This window comes from Convolutriloba macropyga, unplaced genomic scaffold (assembly GCF_964194025.1).
Source record: "Convolutriloba macropyga unplaced genomic scaffold, txConMacr16.3 SCAFFOLD_341, whole genome shotgun sequence".
NCBI classification, from domain to species: domain Eukaryota; kingdom Metazoa; phylum Xenacoelomorpha; order Acoela; family Convolutidae; genus Convolutriloba; species Convolutriloba macropyga.
Window position 1 is genome coordinate 128,130 of NW_027451462.1, and position 24,371 is coordinate 152,500.

Here is a 24,371-nt window from a genome sequence, read left to right on the forward strand (position 1 = left end):
TTGAGTTAGCTTTAGCTAGCTTGAGTTAGCTTGAGTTAGCTTGAGTTAGCTTGAACTAGCTTGAGTTAGCTTGAGTTAGCTTGAGTTAGCTTGAGTTAGCTTGAGTTAGCTTGTCTTAGCTTTAGCTAGCTTGAGTTAGCTTGAACTAGCTTTAGCTACCTTCAGTTAGCTTGAGTTAGCTCGGGTTAGCTTGAGTTAGCTTGAGTTAGCTTGAGTTAGCTTTAGCTAGCTTGAGTTAGCTTGAGTTAGCTTGAGTTAGCTTGAGTTAGCTTGAATTAGCTTGAGTTAGCTTGAGTTAGCTTTAGCTAGCTTGGGTTAGCTTGAGCTAGCTTGAGTTAGCTCGGGTTAGCTTGAGTTAGCTTGAGTTAGCTTTAGCTAGCTTGAGTTAGCTTGAGTTAGCTTGAGTTAGCTTGAGTTAGCTTTAGCTAGCTTGAGTTAGCTTGAGCTAGCTGAGTTAGCTTGAGTTAGCTAGCTTGAGCTTGAGCTAGCTAGCTAGCTTGAGCTTGAGCTAGCTAGCTCGCTTGAGCTTGAGCTTGAGCTAGCTAGCTTGAGCTTGAGCTAGCTAGCTAGCTTGAGCTTGAGCTTGAGCTAGCTGGCTTGAGCTTGAGCTAGCTAGCTTGAGCTTGAGCTAGCTAGCTAGCTAGCTTGAGCTTGAGCTTGAGCTAGCTAGCTAGCTTGAGCTAGCTATCTAGCTTGAGCTTGAGCTAGCTAGCTAGCTTGAGCTTGAGCTTGAGCTTGAGCTAGCTGGCTTGAGCTTGAGCTAGCTAGCTTGAGCTTGAGCTAGCTAGCTAGCTTGAGCTTGAGCTTGAGCTAGCTGGCTTGAGCTTGAGCTAGCTAGCTTGAGCTTGAGCTAGCTAGCTAGCTTGAGCTTGAGCTTGAGCTAGCTAGCTAGCTAGCTTGAGCTTGAGCTTGAGCTTGAGCTAGCTAGCTTGAGCTTGAGCTAGCTAGCTAGCTTGAGCTTGAGCTTGAGCTAGCTAGCTTGAGCTTGAGCTTGAGCTAGCTAGCTTGAGCTTGAGCTTGAGCTAGCTAGCTTGAGCTTGAGCTTGAGCTAGCTAGCTTGAGCTTGAGCTTGAGCTAGCTAGCTAGCTAGCTTGAGCTTGAGCTAGCTAGCTTGAGCTTGAGCTAGCTAGCTAGCTTGAGATTGAGCTTGAGCTAGCTGGCTTGAGCTTGAGCTAGCTAGCTTGAGCTTGAGCTAGCTAGCTTGAGCTTGAGCTAGCTAGCTAGCTTGAACTTGAGCTAGCTAGCTAGCTTGAGCTTGAGCTTGAGCTAGCTAGCTAGCTTGAGCTTGAGCTTGAGCTAGCTGGCTTGAGCTTGAGCTAGCTAGCTTGAGCTTGAGCTAGCTAGCTTGAGCTTGAGCTAGCTAGCTAGCTTGAACTTGAGCTAGCTAGCTAGCTTGAGCTTGAGCTAGCTAGCTAGCTTGAGCTTGAGCTAGCTAGCTAGCTTGAGCTTGAGCTTGAGCTAGCTAGCTTGAGCTTGAGCTTGAGCTAGCTAGCTAGCTTGAGCTTGAGCTAGCTAGCTTGAGCTTGAGCTAGCTAGCTTGAGCTTGAGCTAGCTAGCTAGCTTGAGCTTGAGCTAGCTAGCTAGCTTGAACTTGAGCTAGCTAGCTAGCTTGAGCTTGAGCTAGCTAGCTAGCTTGAGCTAGCTAGCTAGCTTGAGCTTGAGCTTGAGCTAGCTAGCTTGAGCTTGAGCTAGCTAGCTAGCTTGAGCTTGAGCTAGCTAGCTAGCTTGAGCTTGAGCTAGCTAGCTAGCTTGAGCTTGAGCTTGAGCTAGCTAGCTTGAGCTTGAGCTTGAGCTAGCTAGCTAGCTTGAGCTTGAGCTAGCTAGCTTGAGCTTGAGCTAGCTAGCTTGAGCTTGAGCTAGCTAGCAAGCTTGTGCTTGAGCTAGCTAGCTAGCTTGAGCTTGAGCTTGAGCTAGCTAGCTTGAGCTTGAGCTAGCTAGCTTGAGCTTGAGCTAGCTAGCTTGAGCTTGAGCTAGCTAGCAAGCTTGTGCTTGAGCTAGCTAGCTAGCTTGAGCTTGAGCTTGAGCTAGCTGGCTTGAGCTTGAGCTAGCTAGCTTGAGCTTGAGCTAGCTAGCTTGAGCTTGACCTAGCTAGCTAGCTTGAACTTGAGCTAGCTAGCTAGCTTGAGCTTGAGCTAGCTAGCTAGCTTGAGCTTGAGCTAGCTAGCTAGCTTGAGCTTGAGCTTGAGCTAGCTAGCTTGAGCTTGAGCTTGAGCTAGCTAGCTAGCTTGAGCTTGAGCTAGCTAGCTTGAGCTTGAGCTAGCTAGCTTGAGCTTGAGCTAGCTAGCTAGCTTGAGCTTGAGCTAGCTAGCTAGCTTGAACTTGAGCTAGCTAGCTAGCTTGAGTTTGAGCTAGCTAGCTTGAGCTTGAGCTAGCTAGCTTGAGCTTGAGCTAGCTAGCTAGCTTGAACTTGAGCTAGCTAGCTAGCTTGAGCTTGAGCTAGCTAGCTAGCTTGAGCTTGAGCTAGCTAGCTAGCTTGAGCTTGAGCTTGAGCTAGCTAGCTTGAGCTTGAGCTTGAGCTAGCTAGCTAGCTTGAGCTTGAGCTAGCTAGCTTGAGCTTGAGCTAGCTAGCTTGAGCTTGAGCTAGCTAGCTAGCTTGAGCTTGAGCTAGCTAGCTAGCTTGAACTTGAGCTAGCTAGCTAGCTTGAGCTTGAGCTAGCTAGCTTGAGCTTGAGCTAGCTAGCTAGCTTGAGCTTGAGCTTGAGCTAGCTAGCTAGCTAGCTTGAGCTTGAGCTTGAGCTTGAGCTAGCTAGCTTGAGCTTGAGCTAGCTAGCTAGCTTGAGCTTGGGCTTGAGCTAGCTAGCTTGAGCTTGAGCTTGAGCTAGCTAGCTTGAGCTTGAGCTTGAGCTAGCTAGCTTGAGCTTGAGCTTGAGCTAGCTAGCTTGAGCTTGAGCTTGAGCTAGCTAGCTAGCTAGCTTGAGCTTGAGCTAGCTAGCTTGAGCTTGAGCTAGCTAGCTAGCTTGAGCTTGAGCTTGAGCTAGCTGGCTTGAGCTTGAGCTAGCTAGCTTGAGCTTGAGCTAGCTAGCTTGAGCTTGAGCTAGCTAGCTAGCTTGAACTTGAGCTAGCTAGCTAGCTTGAGCTTGAGCTTGAGCTTGAGCTAGCTAGCTAGCTTGAGCTTGAGCTTGAGCTAGCTGGCTTGAGCTTGAGCTAGCTAGCTTGAGCTTGAGCTAGCTAGCTTGAGCTTGAGCTAGCTAGCTAGCTTGAACTTGAGCTAGCTAGCTAGCTTGAGCTTGAGCTAGCTAGCTAGCTTGAGCTTGAGCTAGCTAGCTAGCTTGAGCTTGAGCTTGAGCTAGCTAGCTTGAGCTTGAGCTTGAGCTAGCTAGCTAGCTTGAGCTTGAGCTAGCTAGCTTGAGCTTGAGCTAGATAGCTTGAGCTTGAGCTAGCTAGCTAGCTTGAGCTTGAGCTAGCTAGCTAGCTTGAACTTGAGCTAGCTAGCTAGCTTGAGCTTGAGCTAGCTAGCTAGCTTGAGCTAGCTAGCTAGCTTGAGCTTGAGCTTGAGCTAGCTAGCTTGAGCTTGAGCTAGCTAGCTAGCTTGAGCTTGAGCTAGCTAGCTAGCTTGAGCTTGAGCTAGCTAGCTAGCTTGAGCTTGAGCTTGAGCTAGCTAGCTTGAGCTTGAGCTTGAGCTAGCTAGCTAGCTTGAGCTTGAGCTAGCTAGCTTGAGCTTGAGCTAGCTAGCTTGAGCTTGAGCTAGCTAGCAAGCTTGTGCTTGAGCTAGCTAGCTAGCTTGAGCTTGAGCTTGAGCTAGCTAGCTTGAGCTTGAGCTAGCTAGCTTGAGCTTGAGCTAGCTAGCTTGAGCTTGAGCTAGCTAGCAAGCTTGTGCTTGAGCTAGCTAGCTAGCTTGAGCTTGAGCTTGAGCTAGCTGGCTTGAGCTTGAGCTAGCTAGCTTGAGCTTGAGCTAGCTAGCTTGAGCTTGAGCTAGCTAGCTAGCTTGAACTTGAGCTAGCTAGCTAGCTTGAGCTTGAGCTAGCTAGCTAGCTTGAGCTTGAGCTAGCTAGCTAGCTTGAGCTTGAGCTTGAGCTAGCTAGCTTGAGCTTGAGCTTGAGCTAGCTAGCTAGCTTGAGCTTGAGCTAGCTAGCTTGAGCTTGAGCTAGCTAGCTTGAGCTTGAGCTAGCTAGCTAGCTTGAGCTTGAGCTAGCTAGCTAGCTTGAACTTGAGCTAGCTAGCTAGCTTGAGTTTGAGCTAGCTAGCTTGAGCTTGAGCTAGCTAGCTTGAGCTTGAGCTAGCTAGCTAGCTTGAACTTGAGCTAGCTAGCTAGCTTGAGCTTGAGCTAGCTAGCTAGCTTGAGCTTGAGCTAGCTAGCTAGCTTGAGCTTGAGCTTGAGCTAGCTAGCTTGAGCTTGAGCTTGAGCTAGCTAGCTAGCTTGAGCTTGAGCTAGCTAGCTTGAGCTTGAGCTAGCTAGCTTGAGCTTGAGCTAGCTAGCTAGCTTGAGCTTGAGCTAGCTAGCTAGCTTGAACTTGAGCTAGCTAGCTAGCTTGAGCTTGAGCTAGCTAGCTAGCTTGAGCTAGCTAGCTAGCTTGAGCTTGAGCTTGAGCTTGAGCTAGCTAGCTTGAGCTTGAGCTAGCTAGCTAGCTTGAGCTTGAGCTAGCTAGCTAGCTTGAGCTTGAGCTAGCTAGCTAGCTTGAGCTTGAGCTTGAGCTAGCTAGCTTGAGCTTGAGCTAGCTAGCTAGCTTGAGCTTGAGCTAGCTAGCTAGCTTGAGCTTGAGCTTGAGCTAGCTAGCTTGAGCTTGAGCTTGAGCTAGCTAGCTAGCTTGAGCTTGAGCTAGCTAGCTTGAGCTTGAGCTAGCTAGCTTGAGCTTGAGCTAGCTAGCTAGCTTGTGCTTGAGCTAGCTAGCTAGCTTGAGCTTGAGCTTGAGCTAGCTGGCTTGAGCTTGAGCTAGCTAGCTTGAGCTTGAGCTAGCTAGCTTGAGCTTGAGCTAGCTAGCTAGCTTGAACTTGAGCTAGCTAGCTAGCTTGAGCTTGAGCTAGCTAGCTAGCTTGAGCTTGAGCTAGCTAGCTAGCTTGAGCTTGAGCTTGAGCTAGCTAGCTTGAGCTTGAGCTTGAGCTAGCTAGCTAGCTTGAGCTTGAGCTAGCTAGCTTGAGCTTGAGCTAGCTAGCTTGAGCTTGAGCTAGCTAGCTAGCTTGAGCTTGAGCTAGCTAGCTAGCTTGAACTTGAGCTAGCTAGCTAGCTTGAGCTTGAGCTAGCTAGCTAGCTTGAGCTAGCTAGCTAGCTTGAGCTTGAGCTTGAGCTAGCTAGCTTGAGCTTGAGCTAGCTAGCTAGCTTGAGCTTGAGCTAGCTAGCTAGCTTGAGCTTGAGCCAGCTAGCTAGCTTGAGCTTGAGCTTGAGCTAGCTAGCTTGAGCTTGAGCTTGAGCTAGCTAGCTAGCTTGAGCTTGAGCTAGCTAGCTTGAGCTTGAGCTAGCTAGCTTGAGCTTGAGCTAGCTAGCAAGCTTGTGCTTGAGCTAGCTAGCTAGCTTGAGCTTGAGCTTGAGCTAGCTAGCTTTTGAGCTTGAGCTAGCTGGCTTGAGCTTGAGCTAGCTAGCTTGAGCTTGAGCTAGCTAGCTTGAGCTTGAGCTAGCTAGCTAGCTTGAACTTGAGCTAGCTAGCTAGCTTGAGCTTGAGCTAGCTAGCTAGCTTGAGCTTGAGCTAGCTAGCTAGCTTGAGCTTGAGCTTGAGCTAGCTAGCTTGAGCTTGAGCTTGAGCTAGCTAGCTAGCTTGAGCTTGAGCTAGCTAGCTTGAGCTTGAGCTAGCTAGCTTGAGCTTGAGCTAGCTAGCTAGCTTGAGCTTGAGCTAGCTAGCTAGCTTGAACTTGAGCTAGCTAGCTAGCTTGAGTTTGAGCTAGCTAGCTTGAGCTTGAGCTAGCTAGCTTGAGCTTGAGCTAGCTAGCTAGCTTGAACTTGAGCTAGCTAGCTAGCTTGAGCTTGAGCTAGCTAGCTAGCTTGAGCTTGAGCTAGCTAGCTAGCTTGAGCTTGAGCTTGAGCTAGCTAGCTTGAGCTTGAGCTTGAGCTAGCTAGCTAGCTTGAGCTTGAGCTAGCTAGCTTGAGCTTGAGCTAGCTAGCTTGAGCTTGAGCTAGCTAGCTAGCTTGAGCTTGAGCTAGCTAGCTAGCTTGAGCTTGAGCTAGCTAGCTAGCTTGAGCTTGAGCTAGCTAGCTTGAGCTTGAGCTAGCTAGCTAGCTTGAGCTTGAGCTTGAGCTTGAGCTAGCTAGCTTGAGCTTGAGCTAGCTAGCTAGCTTGAGCTTGAGCTAGCTAGCTAGCTTGAGCTTGAGCTAGCTAGCTAGCTTGAGCTTGAGCTTGAGCTAGCTAGCTTGAGCTTGAGCTAGCTAGCTAGCTTGAGCTTGAGCTAGCTAGCTAGCTTGAGCTTGAGCTTGAGCTAGCTAGCTTGAGCTTGAGCTTGAGCTAGCTAGCTAGCTTGAGCTTGAGCTAGCTAGCTTGAGCTTGAGCTAGCTAGCTTGAGATTGAGCTAGCTAGCTAGCTTGTGCTTGAGCTAGCTAGCTAGCTTGAGCTTGAGCTTGAGCTAGCTGGCTTGAGCTTGAGCTAGCTAGCTTGAGCTTGAGCTAGCTAGCTTGAGCTTGAGCTAGCTAGCTAGCTTGAACTTGAGCTAGCTAGCTAGCTTGAGCTTGAGCTTGAGCTAGCTAGCTAGCTTGAGCTTGAGCTAGCTAGCTAGCTTGAGCTTGAGCTTGAGCTAGCTAGCTTGAGCTTGAGCTTGAGCTAGCTAGCTAGCTTGAGCTTGAGCTAGCTAGCTTGAGCTTGAGCTAGCTAGCTTGAGCTTGAGCTAGCTAGCTAGCTTGAGCTTGAGCTAGCTAGCTAGCTTGAACTTGAGCTAGCTAGCTAGCTTGAGCTTGAGCTAGCTAGCTAGCTTGAGCTAGCTAGCTAGCTTGAGCTTGAGCTTGAGCTTGAGCTAGCTAGCTTGAGCTTGAGCTAGCTAGCTAGCTTGAGCTTGAGCTAGCTAGCTAGCTTGAGCTTGAGCTAGCTAGCTAGCTTGAGCTTGAGCTTGAGCTAGCTAGCTTGAGCTTGAGCTTGAGCTAGCTAGCTAGCTTGAGCTTGAGCTAGCTAGCTTGAGCTTGAGCTAGCTAGCTTGAGCTTGAGCTAGCTAGCTAGCTTGAGCTTGAGCTAGCTAGCTAGCTTGAGCTTGAGCTAGCTGGCTTGAGCTTGAGCTAGATAGCTTGAGCTTGAGCTAGCTAGCTAGCTTGAGCTAGCTAGCTAGAGCTCGACCTATGAAAAGCTGCGCAAACACTTATTCTATAATAATTGCGAAAATTAAAAATTTCACAAGTGAAAAGCTGCATAAACAGTAATTCTATGTGTGGGGCATTATTAGGGGGAGGTGTCTTGTCAAAATATGGCTGGACTAAAGACCTCAACCCAGATAGGGTGGAAGGCCCTATGATCGGTCTGTTACTAATCGGTGACCGATAAAGACCTGACCAAGGCCTGTAGTAAGCTTGGTTAGGCATTACAGGAGATAACACTAAGACCGAGGGGTCTTAGAGAGCCCTCTAGCGGGGCGAATAGAGCTAGATCGAGCCTTGGGAAAGCTAGATCGAGCAGGACTGAAGCTAAAGGATAGACCGAGAGGTCTGTCTGGTCCTCCTAGAGAGGCCAAGAGAAAGTACGAGAAGCCAACTAAAGCTTGATCGGGCCTTCAGCAAGCACGACCGAGCTGTACCGGAGCTAACACTAAGACCGAGGGGTCTTAGAGAGCCCTCTAGCGGGGCGAATAGAGCTAGATCGAGCCTTGGGAAAGCTAGATCGAGCAGGACTGAAGCTAAACGATAGACCGAGAGGTCTGTCTGGTCCTCCTAGAGAGGCCAAGAGAAAGTACGAGAAGCTAACTAAAGCTTGATCGCGCCTTCAGCAAGCACGATTGAGCAAGACCGGAGCTAACACTAAGACCGAAGTGTCTTAGAGAGCCCTCTGGTGGGGCGAATAGAGCTAGATCGAGCCTTGGGAAAGCTAGATCGAGTAAGATTGAAGCTGAAAGAGTGTCAGAGGAGCAAATGAACCTCCAAAAAGTGAAAATCAAATTTTAGAAAAAACACAAGTTAAATACTGCATGGACAGTATTTCTATGTGTGGGGCATTATTAGGGGGAGGTGTCTTGTCAAAATATGGCTGGACTAAAGACCTCAACCCGGATAGGGTGGAAGGCCCCATGATCGGTCTGTTACTAATCGGTGACCGATAAAGACCTGAACAAGGCCTGTAGTAAGCTTGGTTAGGCATTACAGGAGTTAACACTAAGACCGAGGGGTCTTAGAGAGCCCTCTAGCGGGGCGAATAGAGCTAGATCGAGCCTTGGGAAAGCTAGATCGAGCAGGACTGAAGCTAAGCAAGAGACCGAAAGGTCTGTCTGGTCCTCCTAGAGAGGCCAAGAGAAAGTACGAGAAGCTAACTAAAGCTTGATCAGGCCTTCAGCAAGCACGACCGAGCTGTACCGGAGCTAACACTAAGACCGAGGGGTCTTAGAGAGCCCTCTAGCAGGGCGAATAGATCTAGATCGAGCCTTGGGAAAGCTAGATCGAGCAGGACTGAAGCTAAACGATAGACCGAGAGGTCTGTCTGGTCCTCCTAGAGAGGCCAAGAGAAAGTACGAGAAGCTAACTAAAGCTTGATCGGGCCTTCAGCAAGCACGACCGAGCTGTACCGGAGCTAACACTAAGACCGAGGGGTCTTAGAGAGCCCTCTAGCAGGGCGAATAGAGCTAGATCGAGCCTTGGGAAAGCTAGATCAAGCAGGACTGAAGCTAAACGATAGACCGAGAGGTCTGTCTGGTCCTCCTAGAGAGGCCAAGAGAAAGTACGAGAATCTAACTAAAGCTTGATCGGGCCTTCAGCAAGCACGACCGAGCTGTACCGGAGCTAACACTAAGACCGAGGGGTCTTAGAGAGCCCTCTAGCAGGGCGAATAGAGCTAGATCGAGCCTTGGGAAAGCTAGATCGAGCAGGAATGAAGCTAAACGATAGACCGAGAGGTCTGTCTGGTCCTCCTAGAGAGGCCAAGAGGAAGTACGAGAAGCTAACTAAAGCTTGATCGCGCCTTCAGCAAGCACGATTGAGCAAGACCGGAGCTAACACTAAGACCGAAGTGTCTTAGAGAGCCCTCTAGTGGGGCGAATAGAGCTAGATCGAGCCTTGGGAAAGCTAGATCGAGTAAGATTGAAGCTGAAAGAGTGTCAGAGGAGCAAATGAACCTCCAAAAAGTGAAAATCAAATTTTAGAAAAAAACACAAGTTAAATACTGCATGGACAGTAATTCTATGTGTGGGGCATTATTAGGGAGAGGTGTCTTGTCAAAATATGGCTGGACTAAAGACCTCAACCCGGATAGGGTGGAAGGCCCTATGATTGGTCTGTTACTAATCGGTGACCGATAAAGACCTGACCAAGGCCTGTAGTAAGCTTGGTTAGGCATTACAGAAGATAACACTAAGACCGAGGGGTCTTAGAGAGCCCTCTAGCGGGGCGAATAGAGCTTGATCAAGCCTTGGGCAAGCTAGATCGAGCAGGACTGAAGCTAAACGATAGACCGAGAGGTCTGTCTGGTCCTCCTAGAGAGGCCAAGAGAAAGTACGAGAATCTAACTAAAGCTGGGTCGGGCCTTCAGCAAGCACGACCGAGCAGTACCGGAGCTAACACTAAGACCGAGGGGTCTTAGAGAGCCCTCTAGTGGGGCGAATAGAGCTAGATCGAGCCTTGGGAAAGCTAGATCGAGCAGGACTGAAGCTAAACGATAAACCGAAAGGTCTGACGGGTCCTCATAAGAGGCATGGAGAAAGATCTGATACTAAAGTACCTCTCGGAAGTAATAAAATATGCCTGATGAAGCCGGGTATGATGTTTGTTGTTTGATGGCATTCATCGATTAGGTCTGGTGGATTCCCCATTACTCCGAGTGGTACTAGTAGAGGCTCCTACAGGGGTGAGCAAAGCGAGATCAAGCCTTAGGCAAGCTAGATCGAGCAGAACTGAAGCTGAAAAGCAAAATAAATGACAGGTCTGTCCAAATCAATAAACTTGAAATCCAGTGTGGTCACCACGGGTCACGAGGTGAATTCCTAGCGATTGTCTGCTGAACGTATAGGAAGGCCCGAAACGAACGATAATTTCATTGCACAGTGGAGATACTATACGTTCAGGAGTAGCATACATCGGGTTTGATCTATGATCATGTCTGGTCTCCGAGGATCCACCGGGTTACCAACTGGCACCGCTGTACTGGGTGTAAAACTGGGCCACCTGAAGTCCCGGGTGTAAAACTAGGTGCCTCTGTGCCAAAGTAGCGGCTTGCGTAGTGCATTATGCCTCCGGCTTGCGAAATGGTTATAAGCAATAACAACAGGACGCCGCGGGGTGTTCACTTAAAGGAGTAACGTTCTCTCAAGGGAGGGGATCTAAAAATCTTGATAAAACATTTATTCTATGCAAAATTTGTGCGCAAATTTTGCAAAGTAAAAAGCTGCACTGTAGCAAATTCTATGTGTGTAGCATTATTAGGGAAGTGTTGTTTGATGGCACCTCTCTACTTGATGCACCAAAGAACTACCTTGATGGCTCATGACCGCTGGTAATCTGTCGTCGCTAGTAGTTCGGAACTGAGAACAAATATGTTCGCAAATTACAACAATTATACAGCATATTGCTGAATAAAGCAGAACCGAATAATACTCAGTGACTTTACACCAAGACTGACTAATGTCTGGATTGTATCGTCCTACTCGAGTAAGGCGAAGAAAAGCTAGAAAGATACGCTTTTCACAAAGCAGGCTTAATGCATGCAAACCAAGGAGGAAGGAGTGATGCCCCTCCTTATAATAAGCAGAACCAAATAAAGAACAGACAGCATCATCTGTACAGTGACCAAGAAGAGGTGAAACTTCTGTATGTGAAAAGGCAATTTGAGCGAGATTTATTAGCAGACTAGTATTATGTTGTTTCTAGTAGGCGAAAGCCGAAACATCAACATGTGAAAATCTGATATTAAATCCTCAATCATTTTCCCTAGTATTATACAGCTATGAGTAACCTTAATTGGACACGGCAATTATTGCTGACCGGTGAAACTTTCGCATGGGAAAGACACACACACTTCTTGACAAAGCAATAAGTATTATGCTGTTTCTAGTACGCGAAAGCAGAAACATCAGCATGTGAAAGTTGTGAAGTTGAAGAATTTTTGTGTTGAGTACGATGTTGTTACTAGTAACCATGTCGACAGCTGAGAACTGTTCTCTAACCAATAGAAGGTGAAACTTCTGTATGTGAAAAGGCAATTTGAGCGAGATTTCTTAGCAGACTAGTATTATGTTGTTTCTAGTAGGCGAAAGCCGAAACATCAACATGTGAAAATCTGATATTAAATCCTCAATCATTTTCCCTAGTATTATACAGCTACTAGTAGCCGTAATTGGTCAGGGAAACATTGTTGACCGGTGAAACTTCACATGGGAAAGACACACAAATTACTTGACAAAACAATAAGTATTATGCTGTTTCTAGTATGCGAAAGCAGAAACATCAGCATGTGAAAGTTGTGAAGTTGAAAAGTTTTTGTGTTGAGTACGGTGTTGTTACTAGTAACCATGTCGACAGCTGGAAAGCTGTTCTCTAACCAATAAAAGGTAAAACTTCTGTATCTGAAGAGGCGGCGTGATTGAGATTTTTAACAGACTAGTATTATGTTGTTTCTAGTAGGCGAGAGCCGAAACATCGACATGTGAACATCTGGTTTTTAAATCATGAGTCAATTCTCCCTAGTATGATACAGTTGTTAGCCGGTATTGGTAACAGTAGAACAGAGATTTGGAGGGCAAAACCTGCTCATGGGAAATGCTCACAGAGCGCTATCTACCAGTACACATAGTATTATGCTGTTTCTAGTACGCGCGAGCCGAAACATCAGCATGTGAAATGTGTAATCGTGGGTAACTCTAAGTGTGTAGAGTACTGTGTAGTAACTAGTAGCCATGCCAAAGCATGCATTGAAACTCTTCGTGATTTAAAAAGCTCAAAGCAAGATTGACGAGGCCGCAAGGCTATGTCTTTCTAAATTCGAACAAATCGAAAGATTGTTCAAAGTACAATTAAACTGATTGATCCTGTCAGTTGCCATATGCTTGTCTGAAAGACTAAGCCATGCATGTGCAAGCGAAGCTTGAAAAAGTGGAACCGCGAATGGCTCATTAAATCAGTTACTATCTATTAGTTGATTTGCAAGCTAAATGAATAACTGCGGTAACCCTGCAGCTAACGCATGCTGATTGTCCGACACTGTCGGAGACTTTTACAAGACTACACCGGGTGATTTGCTAAGTACAGACACATCCCGTGATGAGTCCTAGTAACTGAAAGATCCCAGATAGCTTCGGCTTGGGGACGGAACTTCCGAATTTCTGACCTATCAACCTATGATGGTAGTGTAACGGACTACCATGGTTGTGACGGGTAACGGGGAATCAGGGTTCGATTCCGGAGAGGGAGCCTTAGAAACGGCTACCACATCCAAGGAAGGCAGCAGGCACGCAAATTACCCACTCTCCGCACGAGGAGGTAGTGACTAGAAATAATGATATGAACCTTTATGGTTTGTAATCAGAATGGAATGGACTTAAAAGCTCCATTGATGAACGAGTAGAGGGCAAGTCTGGTGCCAGCAGCCGCGGTAATACCAGCCTCTACAAGCGTATGCAATAGTTGCTGCGTTTAAAAAGCTCATAGTTGGATCTGTTTGAGTAGAACGGCAACATGGTCTTCAGTTAAATCTGTTGACTCGTTCCGCTCATCCTTCGCATCGAAGAAATAGTTTGCACTTAAATGTGACGAACTGTGGAAACGGTGTTTTCACCCTGAGAAAATTAGAGTGTTCAAAGCATCCTTTGGGATCGAATAATAAAGCATGGAATAATGGAGAATGACCCGCTACTCGATTGATGCCGGTTGGCTGAGTGCGGTAATGATTGAAAGGAACAGACGGGGGCATTTGTATTGCTACGTTAGAGGTGAAATTCTTGGATCGTGGCAAGACAAACTACTGCGAAAGCATTTGCCAAGAATGTTTTCATTAATCAAGAACGAAAGTCAGAGTATTGAAGAGGATTAGATACCCTCGTAATTCTGACCATAAACTATACCAACCTACAATTTGTCAAAGTCGATCTTGACTTGGCAAGAGATTAACCGGGAAACCAAAGTTTATTGGTTCCGGGGGAAGTATGGTTGCAAAATCGAAACTTAAAGGAATTGACGGAAGGGCACCACCAGGAGTGGAGCCTGCGGCTTAATTTGACTCAACACGGGAAAACTCACCCGGTCCAGACATCTTAAGGATTGACAGATTGAATATCTTTCATGATTATATGGGCGGTGGTGCATGGCCGTTCTTAGTTAGTGGAGTGATCTGTCTGGTTAATTCCGATAACGAACGAGATCTTCTCCATCTAAATAATGAAATTCACTATATGTGAATTCAAACACTTCTTAGAGGAACTATGCGGAATTAAATACCGCAGATGAAGTGAGGCTATAACAGGTCTGTGATGCCCTTAGATGTTCTGGACTGCACGCGCGCTACACTGTGTACTTTTAGATTGAGTACTCAGCCCTTGGTCCGAAATGGACTGGGCAATCAGAGAAAAGTACAGCGCTTCAAGGGGATCGTCTGTTGTAACTTGCAGACGTGAACCAGGAATTCCTGGTACTTATGAGTCAACAACTCATAGGGATTACGTCCCTGCCCTTTGTACACACCGCCCGTCGCTACTACTGATTGGATAGTTAAGCAAGAATTGCAAATTCCTACTGTTGGGACTTCGGTCTCCGGCAACGGGATGAAGCGGATCGAGCTTAATTGTCTAGAGGAAGTAAAAGTCGTAACAAGGTTTCCGTAGGGGAACCTGCGGAAGGATCAGTGATTGATTCCTTCGGGCATGGCTGCTGGTAGAGGCCATGTCTGTAGTGCGCATGACGCTCTGTCGCTAGAGATTGCTTGGCAACCAATCTCGAATTATGTATCGAGCTCAAAAACTACTTGTGTGGATACATAGTTCAGCAGTCATGGCAAGGGACTGCTTAAAGGGAGACTAGTTAGCAAAAGCAGCCTAGCAGAACTGCAGCTATCTAGATCTCAGAAGCTGGGTTATAGAAGCCCAGCTATAGACTTGTGAATGAGAAAGGCCTAAAAAGGTCCACAAGTCGCGTGGTTAGAACCGACACGCAAAAATCCCAGCGAGTGACAGAGCGTTGCGCTGTTCAGTGGGAAAGAGTTGAGCTACTCGGGGCGCCCACTGAACTTGCTCCGAGCCAAAGGCTCGAAAAAACACAGCTTAGCCTCAGATCCTTTACATAGAAGGCTAGCTAAAATAAACTTACCTTGGACGAGGGTAAAGTTTAGTCAGTTCTTAGGGGAGAGTAATCCACAGCTTCTCGCCCTCTGAACATTCTCCCAGATATGTAGGTCTGGGAGAGTCTCCTCCTGTTCTTCGGAATCTGGAGGTAGACAAAGACAGTACGATACGATCTTGCATCGGGATGACTAACCGATAATGATCATAATCTGACAATTTTTCCGGCTTGAGGCACCGGAGTCAGATTAAAGACACATACTGAACTAAAGGCGTATGTGCAAAGCTTGTCGGAGTGTAGAGAGTCAAGCTGAGTTGACTCGTCACGTGGTGATGACAACAGCCATGTGCAAAACACTCACAACTTTATCGTCTATGTGGAAAAGGTTGCTAACAGCGCTCTCTATGAGAGGCCCTCGCATATAACTATACGAGGAAAAGGCGATAGAGTTGTTTGAATGTGGGGCAGGTTCATCGACAAGCTAAGTTGATCACATTCTTGTTGTGGCATCCTACTAGAATTGGTCACGGTCTGCACCAACTCTCCCCAAGTTGGCCAGACTTAAAACTAGAAATAAGGTTTGCAGCTATGTGAACCTAGAAACTGTAAAGGAGTTGAAAGAACTTAAAGGAATTGAAAGAGGCCTTGAGGTATATCCTCTTGGTAAAGACCCACAAAAGCTCACAAAAGTGGCTTCGAAGGGCAAAACTGGTTCATCCAAAACAATTGGAGAGCTTAAAGCAGAACCAATTCGAATGAAACACTATTGGTGAAACTTCATCATGAGAACGTCACAAGCTGATCACGCTCTATGATATGACTAGTATTATGTTGCTTCTAGTAGGCTAAGCGCAAGCCGAAACATCAACATGTGAAAGTCGTAGAATTTTGCAATCAAACTGTGGCTAGTACTGTGATGTTACTAGTAACCTGGTGTTCCGTCATATGGCCAAGAGAGCATTTGAAGGCGAAACTTCTGCATGGGAAAGCTGCATCATGATCAAAATTTTATATCGAGTATTATGTTGACGTTAGTAGGCCTTGGCCGAAAACGCAGCATGTGAAAGGTATAGATAAAAGTTATTGTTGCAGTCAGTACTGTGTAGTTACTAGTAGCTGGATTTAAGCTCAAAATGAGACACTGTTGGTGAAACTTCATCATGAGAATGTCACAAGCTGATCAAGCTCTATGATATGACTAGTATTATGTTGCTTCTAGTAGGCTAAGCGCAAGCCGAAACATCAACATGTGAAAGTCGTAGAATTTTGCGATCAAATTGTGGCTAGTACTGTGATGTTACTAGTAACCTTGTGTTACGTCATATGGCCAAGAGAGCATTTGAAGGCGAAACTTCTGCATGGGGAAGCTGCATCATGAACAAAAGTTTATATCGAGTATTATGTTGACATTAGTAGGCCCTGGCCGAAAGCGCAGCATGTGAAAGGTATAGATAAAAGTTATCGTTGCAGTCAGTACTGTGTAGTTACTAGTAGCTGGATTTAAGCTCGAAATGAGACACTGTTGGTGAAACTTCATCATGAGAACGTCACAAGCTGATCACGCTCCATGATATGACTAGTATTATGTTGCTTCTAGTAGGCTAAGCGCAAGCCGAAACATCAACATGTGAAAGTCGTAGAATTTTGCGATCAAATTGTGGCTAGTACTGTGATGTTACTAGTAACCTTGTGTTACGTCATATGGCCAAGAGAGCATTTGAAGGCGAAACTTCTGCATGGGGAAGCTGCATCATGAACAAAAGTTTATATCGAGTATTATGTTGACGTTAGTAGGCCCTGGCCGAAAGCGCAGCATGTGAAAGGTATAGATAAAAGTTAGCGTTGCAGTCAGTACTGTGTAGTTACTAGTAGCTGGATTTAAGCTCGAAATGAGACACTGTTGGTGAAACTTCATCATGAGAACGTCACAAGCTGATCACGCTCTATGATATGACTAGTATTATGTTGCTTCTAGTAGGCTAAGCGCAAGCCGAAACATCAACATGTGAAAGTCGTAGAATTTTGCAATCAAACTGTGGCTAGTACTGTGATGTTACTAGTAACCTTTTCTTACGTCATATGGCCAAGAGAGCATTTGAAGGCGAAACTTCTGCATGGGGAAGCTGCATCATGAACAAAAGTTTATATCGAGTATTATGTTGACGTTAGTAGGCCCTGGCCGAAAGCGCAGCATGTGAAAGGTATAGATAAAAGTTATCGTTGCAGTCAGTACTGTGTAGTTACTAGTAGCTGGATTTAAGCTCGAAGTGAGACACTGTTGGTGAAACTTCATCATGAGAACGTCACAAGCTGATCACGCTCTATGATATGACTAGTATTATGTTGCTTATAGTAGGCTAAGCGCAAGCCGAAACATCAACATGTGAAAGTCGTAGAATTTTGCGATCAAATTGTGGCTAGTACTGTGATGTTACTAGTAACCTTGTGTTACGTCATATGGCCAAGAGAGCATTTGAAGGCGAAACTTCTGCATGGGGAAGCTGCATCATGAACAAAAGTTTATATCGAGTATTATGTTGACGTTAGTAGGCCCTGGCCGAAAGCGCAGCATGTGAAAGGTATAGATAAAAGTTAGCGTTGCAGTCAGTACTGTGTAGTTACTAGTAGCTGGATTTAAGCTCGAAATGAGACACTGTTGGTGAAACTTCATCATGAGAACGTCACAAGCTGATCACGCTCTATGATATGACTAGTATTATGTTGCTTCTAGTAGGCTAAGCGCAAGCCGAAACATCAACATGTGAAAGTCGTAGAATTTTGCAATCAAACTGTGGCTAGTACTGTGATGTTACTAGTAACCTTTTCTTACGTCATATGGCCAAGAGAGCATTTGAAGGCGAAACTTCTGCATGGGGAAGCTGCATCATGAACAAAAGTTTATATCGAGTATTATGTTGACGTTAGTAGGCCCTGGCCGAAAGCGCAGCATGTGAAAGGTATAGATAAAAGTTATCGTTGCAGTCAGTACTGTGTAGTTACTAGTAGCTGGATTTAAGCTCGAAGTGAGACACTGTTGGTGAAACTTCATCATGAGAACGTCACAAGCTGATCACGCTCTATGATATGACTAGTATTATGTTGCTTATAGTAGGCTAAGCGCAAGCCGAAACATCAACATGTGAAAGTCGTAGAATTTTGCGATCAAACTGTGGCTAGTACTTTGATGATGCTTGTAGCCAACCGAATTGGTTGAAAAGCCCAATAAGTAAGCTAACTTGGGAGAGCTTGTTGGAAACCAAATGCTACTAGATTGGTCCAAATACATCCTTCAACAGGGGATCACTTGGCTCGCTTTACGAAGAGGAGCACAGCTATATGTGTTAATTCGGTATGAATCGCAAGATTTGTTTACCGACCTCTCTAACGCAAAAGGCGGTCTCGGCTTCGGCTGTTGACTGCGTCCGATTCAGGGTTATATAACTCTCGATTGAACACATTGATGTTCTATTGTTGGTGCTTCCAATAAAATTGGAACACTTAAAGCAGAACCGATTCAAATAATAGCATTCTGATCAATGATTGCATTCCTTGATCAAGAACTGCTGGAGTCATTGTGATGGCGAATTTTCTTCATAAGAAAATTGCAAAGAGACGGAACTTAATGAGACTAGTATTATGTTGTTTCTAGTAAGCGGAAGCTGAAACAGCAACATGTGAAAATCAAGTTTTGTTCAATGATCTCGAGGCGATAAGTACTATGAAGCAACTAGTAGCCTAAGCATGACTCAGATTTGAGACAGTCAAAAAGACTGGCGAAACTTCTTCACATGAAAGTTACATAGAGAACTACAAATGTATACAGCGAGTATTATGTTGTTTCTAGTAGGCGAAAGCTGAAACATCAACATGTGAAAGTTGTCTGCAAACTGTAGAACGATATGTGATTAGTACTGTGCTGTTACTAGTAGCCAGTCTGACTGTAGAAGCCAAGACAAAGGGAAACTAATGCATCTGAAAAGGACAAGTTATGGAAAGGTATGCACGATAAGTATTATGTTGTTTCTAGTAAGCGGCAGCTGAAACATCAACATGTGAACGTCGTTGTGTACAGTAACCTAGAACTATATAGTCCTTAGTAACGTGCATTTACTAGTACCTGTAATTGGTATTCAGACTCAGGCAGTTTGGAATAGTTTGGCAAAGATGCACCAGAGAAAACTGGGATTTGATACAGAAATTGTTGAATACAAGTATTATGCTGCTTCTAGTAGGTTGAATCCGAAACATCAGCATGTGAAAATTGAAAACATTTCTGGTTCGAATTGTCACAAGTATTTGGTGATCTGAGTAGCCAAACTCACTACAACGCCAATTGAAGGCAAAAATTCTCAACGGGAAAAGCTATTCTCATTGAATGAGCTAACAAGACGAGTATTATGTTGCTTCTAGTAGGCGAAAGCCAAAACATCAACATGTGAAAGTCTTGCTGAACAAATTTAATGTTGTTGAGCTCAGTACCGTGTGAATTAGTAGCCATAATTGGCGAGCGAAAATTGAACTGGCGAAACTTCGTCTTTGGAAAATTGCAGATGCCGAGCACTTATTTTGCAACGAGTATTATGTTGACTGTAGTAAGCGAAAGCCGAAACAGCAACATGTGAAAGCTGTTGAAATTTGTGGTCATTTTGCAATAAGTACAAGGAGTGTAACTAGTAGCCAGGTCAAAATTTGGGATAAGAATGAGCAAAAATTCTGCATGAGAACAGTTGAAATTATGAAACTAAATTACAAAGACTAGTATTATGTTGTTTCGAGTACGCGAAAGCGGAAACATCAACATGTGAACGTTTGTAACGAAGTTTCGTTAATTTTCAGCCTAGTACTGAGCAAGAACGAGTAGCCTCATCTCCAATCCCACGCAAAATGTAGTGAAATATGTGAGTGAACCTTATTCACGGTGAGGGTTTCCCGAGGTCTGTATTGCAGCGAGTATTATGTTGCTTCTAGTAAGCGAAAGCTGAAACAACAACATTTGAAAGTTGGAATTAATGACTGAATGGAAACTTCGACCTGTGTTTGATAGTAGTAGCGAACAAAACTGCTGAATCGGTTTCTGTCTCATATTGGTCAGTGAACCAATTAAGAGACAATCAACTACATAACCTGAATTGGGCGAGAGAACCCCCTTAACTTAAGCATATCAGTAAGGGGAGGAAAAGAAATCAACTGAGAATCCCTTAGTAATGGCGAATGAACAGGGAAAAGCTCATCGGGAAGAGAAATGGCAACATTTCTCGGTGTCCGGTATGGTTTGATGCTAGACTGGTGAATTTGTCCTGATGTCTACTGGAAAGTAGCATCAAAGAAGGTGAAAATCCTGTAAAGGTCATTTTCGATACCAGTCATAATGGCTCATTCCTATGAGTAGAGTTGTTTGAAAGTGCAACTCGAAGCTGGAGATATGTCTCTCCAAAAGCTAATTATAAAGCGAGACCGATAGTAAACAAGTACCGTGAGGGAAAGTTGAAAAGCACTCTGAAGAGAGAGTGAAAAGTACGTGAAACTGTTGAAGGGGAACTGGAGTGAGCGTTACCATACTCAATGCCTTGATATTATATTCTCGGCTACCGAGTAGTGTAGTTGTCGTCTTTTGGCAAATCTTGTTAATGAATCGAGCAGAAGTTTTCCTCGGAATTCTTCTTGTTGATTCTAAACAAAATGAGATAAATTGATCTTGATTGCCTGTCTGACCTCAACTTCCTATTCAATGCTCTCTACAGCCCGTCTTGAAACACGGACCAAGGAGTGTGAGTTGCTTGCAAGTGTTGTCGCTCATTGAAAGCGCACACGCGAAATGAAAGTGAACAGTGTAATTTTTATGAATTGCACTACTTTGTGTGGTGAGGGCGCCGATTCGGTGTCCCGCAACCACGGACGGTTTTGCTCTTATTGCATGACTGATCCAGAGCAAGTAGCACACGACCCGAAAGATGGTGATCTATGCTTGGGCAGGGCGAAGCCACGGGAAACCATGGTGGAAGCCCGAAGCGGTTCTGACGTGCAAATCGATCGTCTGACCTGAGCATAGGGGCGAAAGACTAATCGAACCATCTAGTAGCTGGTTTCCTCCGAAGTTTCCCTCAGGATAGCAAAAGCTTGAGCAAGATTGAAAAATCTTCGCAAAGCAATTTCATCGGTTAAAGCGAATGATTAGAGGAATGGGGGAAAATTTTTCCTTCACCTATTCTCAAACTATAAATCGGTGAGATGTCCTTGTGACTTAATTGCACTTGGACTATGAATGCAAGCTTTTTGTGGGCCGCTTTTGGTAAGCAGAACCGGCGATGTGGGATGAACCAAAAGTTGGGTTAAGGCGCCTAACTACTTGCTCATGAGTCACCACAAAAGGTGTTGATTGATACTGACAGCAGGACGGTGGTCATGGAAGTTGAAATCCGCTAAGGAGTGTGTAACAACTCACCTGCCGAATCAATCAGCCCTGAAAATGGATGGCACTAGAGCTCGTGGCCTATACCCAACCATGAATATCAATATCTAACGCAAGTTAGATTAGAGAAAAAGAGCCTCACCAGCTCAAAAATGATATTCATGTGTAGGAGGACACATTGATTGCGCTAAAGTATGCACGCAAGTGTATGCGCGAAGCGATCAATGGAGCAGATCTTGGTGGAAGTAGCAAGTACTCAAATGAGAACTTTGAGGACTGAAGCGGGAAAGGCTTTCATGTGAACAGCGTTTGCACATGAGTTAGTCGATTCTAAAAGACAGGCTAATGCCAAAGTCTTGAATAGTGGTTTCTTGAAAACTGCTGAGTCTCGAAAGAGCATCGGGTTAAAATTCCCGAACTTACTCTCCTGGCATTGAGACGGCAACGTCATTGAGGTCGAACTTTGTCATTGGGACCTTGGGGAAGAGTTATCTTTTCTTTATAACACGTTGTAGAGTCCTTGGAATTGATTCAATCAGAGATAAGGCTCGAAGCGTGCAAGAGCACAGCAGCATTTGCTGTGTCCCAATTGTTCCTGGTGGCACATAAAAGTTTGGCTTAGCAGATGTCAGGAGAGTGAATCGTACCGATTACCGCATCAGGTCCCCAAGGTGAAAAGCCTCTGGTCTTGGAACAGTGTAGATAAGGGAAGTCGGCAAAATAGATCCGTACCTTCGGAAGAAGGATTGGCTCTGAGGAGTGGGTGTAACAAGCCTTTAGTTTGACGCTTCGGTCTGCTAAAGCGTGCGATGGCCTTCGGGTTGTTGGCGTTTGGTTTGACTGCTAGCTGATATGCTTTAGGTCTATTCTGTTGCACAAAAAACACTCGAACTCTGAACTGGTTCGGACAAGGGGAATCCGACTGTTTAATTAAAACAAAGCATTGCGATGGCTGGTGAAACGGTGTTGACGCAATGTGATTTCTGCCCAGTGCTCTGAATGTCAAAGTGAAGAAATTCAAATAAGCGCGGGTAAACGGCGGGAGTAACTATGACTCTCTTAACTCTTGGCGGGAGTAACTATGACTCTCTTAACCGGACTGTGATGATTAGTTGACTGTGTGCAACCTCCACGAGGTCTCGCTGGAAACTGCCATTCGTGGCTGAGCTAAGCACACCATCAATAGTCCCCGGAATGGACAAACCTTAAAAACTTGCCCAGTGGAAGGAAAACCACTCAACAAACCACGGTTTCGGAGTCATACCAAAACAAAGACTGTCCGTGGAAGGCAAACCACTAAAACCACGGTTTCGGAGTCACACCAAAACAAAGACTGTCCGTGGAAGGCGAACCACTAAAAACCACGGTTTCGGAGTCATACCAGAACAAAGGCTGTCCGGTGAAGTGTGCTGACCACCTTAAAAGTTCGCCAACCACTTTGGGTAAAACCAAAGTCTGTACCTCGGTACAGTAGTCCCAACGATGAAGACAATCAATGAGAAAGATCTGGCCTCAGCCAGACAAGACAGTGTGAGCACCAGTAGTTGTGGAGACGTGGCCTCCAAGTGGACCTGCGACATCTGCGGACAGGGTCCGTTCAGGAGTGAGCTCGGCCTGAAGCAGCACAAGACCAGAAGTCACAAGTCAGGGGCATCACAGACGAAAGCATCACAGGGAGCACATGCGGGCAGGGCTCCCACCCAGGAACCCGTGAGTGGCCAAGCAACAGCCCCCAACTGGTGCTGCTCAATCTGTGGTGCTGGACCCTTCAAAGGACAGACTGGTCTCTCACTTCACACCAAAAGCAGGCACCCAGATACATACCACCAGATGCAGGCCCAGAAGACAGGCAGATCTAATGCAAGGTGGACTCTTGAGGAAATGGCTCTGGTCAGAGACGCGATGAGGGGCCTTGATCCCGCATCCCAGAAGCAAGAGAATGAGCAACTGGCAAGACTGTTCCCCCATCGATCCGCTGAGGCATTCAAGGGCTTGAGAAAGAACCAACAGTTTGTGGCAATGATGCAGGAACATGACAGGGAGGAAAACACTGTGCAGGAAGACAGACCAAGACACTGTCTTGAGACGGGCATCGACCTTGAGATGCTGGCTCTTCCTCCTCCGGGTGAATGGCACAGAATGACGGACGACGATCTCACCCAGTACGTCGAGAGAGAGGGACAGATGTGGCTACAAACCCTTGCACAAGAACCAGGGAAGAATGGGGGACAGAGGGCTCACAAACATCCTAGACGATCCAAGAAGGGCATGAGACGGCACCAGTATGCAAGACTGCAGGCTCTTTACAGACGTGACAGGGCTAAGGCAGCGGCATCAGTGATGGATGGGTCATGGGAGAAGTTTGGTGAGCACAACCCCATCACCGACAAGACAGGGTTTCTTGATGCTTGGCAGCAGCTCCTTGAGACGGAAGCAGAGACAATAGACCTAAGCACAATCAGCGGTCAGGGTTGGGTCACTCCAATCACCATCGAAGAAGTGGCCAAGTGTGTGCAGACCATGGGACAGACAGCTCCTGGACCAGACAGGGTGAGCAGGAAGACGGTGACTTGCATCCCCTTCAAGAAGTTGGTCTCCCACTTCAATCTCTGGCTGCTGGCTGAACATCTACCCGAGTGGCTCCTTAGTGGAAGAACAGTGTTCATCCCCAAAGTGGCAGGGTCTCAGGAACCAATGGACTTCAGACCCATCACAGTGGCAAGTGTACTGGCCAGGGTGTTCCACAAGTGCTTAGCTGCACGACTTGAGGACCTAGACGACAATATCAGACAGAAGGGCTTCAAGAGGGTAGATGGGACGGCAACCAACTCTCTTCTGCTGCAGGGCATTATCAGTGAGGCAAAGACACAGAGACGGGGACTCAAACTGGCCTTCATAGATGTGAAGAAGGCCTTTGACAGTGTGACCCACAAGGCCCTGGCAGAAGCAGCACTAGAAGCAGGCATAGACCCCAAGATCCTCAGATACATCATGAAGGGCTACAAGAGACAGGGCACAACTCTGGAGATCGACGGAGCAAGACGCTTGGTGAAGCCATCCAAGGGGGTCAGACAGGGGGATCCCATCTCCCCAATCCTATTCAACCTTGTGATGAACAGGGTGCTGAAGACTCTACCCCAAACGACTGGAATCCAGATGGGCTCAGAAAAGCTGAATCACCTCGCCTTTGCCGATGACGTTGTGTTGCTAGCTCAGACGCAGACAGGGCTTCAGGACTCTATCAACAGACTGGAGACAGGGCTGGAAAGATGTGGTCTCTCTCTCAATGCCAAGAAGTGTGCAACCCTAGATGTGGACACAGTGCCAAGGGACCGACAGATAGTGATAAACCCTAACACAGTGTTCAGCAGCAGGGCAGGAGGTCTCCCCGTGATGACAGCAGAGTCCTTCTACAAGTACCTGGGCATTGAGACAGGGGCATATGGTACGAGGACAAACACCATCAAGAAGCTGGAGAAGAAGCTAGATGACCTGAGAAGAGCCCCCCTGAAACCACAGCAACGAATCTGGATACTCAAGACCTACTGCATACCCAGTGTGTACCATCAGCTAGTCCTTGCAAAGACAACGAAGCAGGTCCTGGGAGGCATTGACAGGGTCATCAGGAGGACGGTGAGGCAGTTCCTAAGATGG

The 24,371-nt window shown here is 46.3% G+C and overlaps 2 pseudogenes; both read left to right on the top strand.

Annotated features, from left to right (window-relative positions):
* Positions 1–17,592: 17,592 nt before the first annotated feature.
* LOC142356714 (5.8S ribosomal RNA) lies at positions 17,593–17,744 on the top strand (annotated as a pseudogene).
* Positions 17,745–19,427: 1,683 nt separating this feature from the next.
* LOC142356709 (large subunit ribosomal RNA) overlaps positions 19,428–24,371 on the top strand; it is a 7,302-nt pseudogene continuing 2,358 nt past the window's right edge.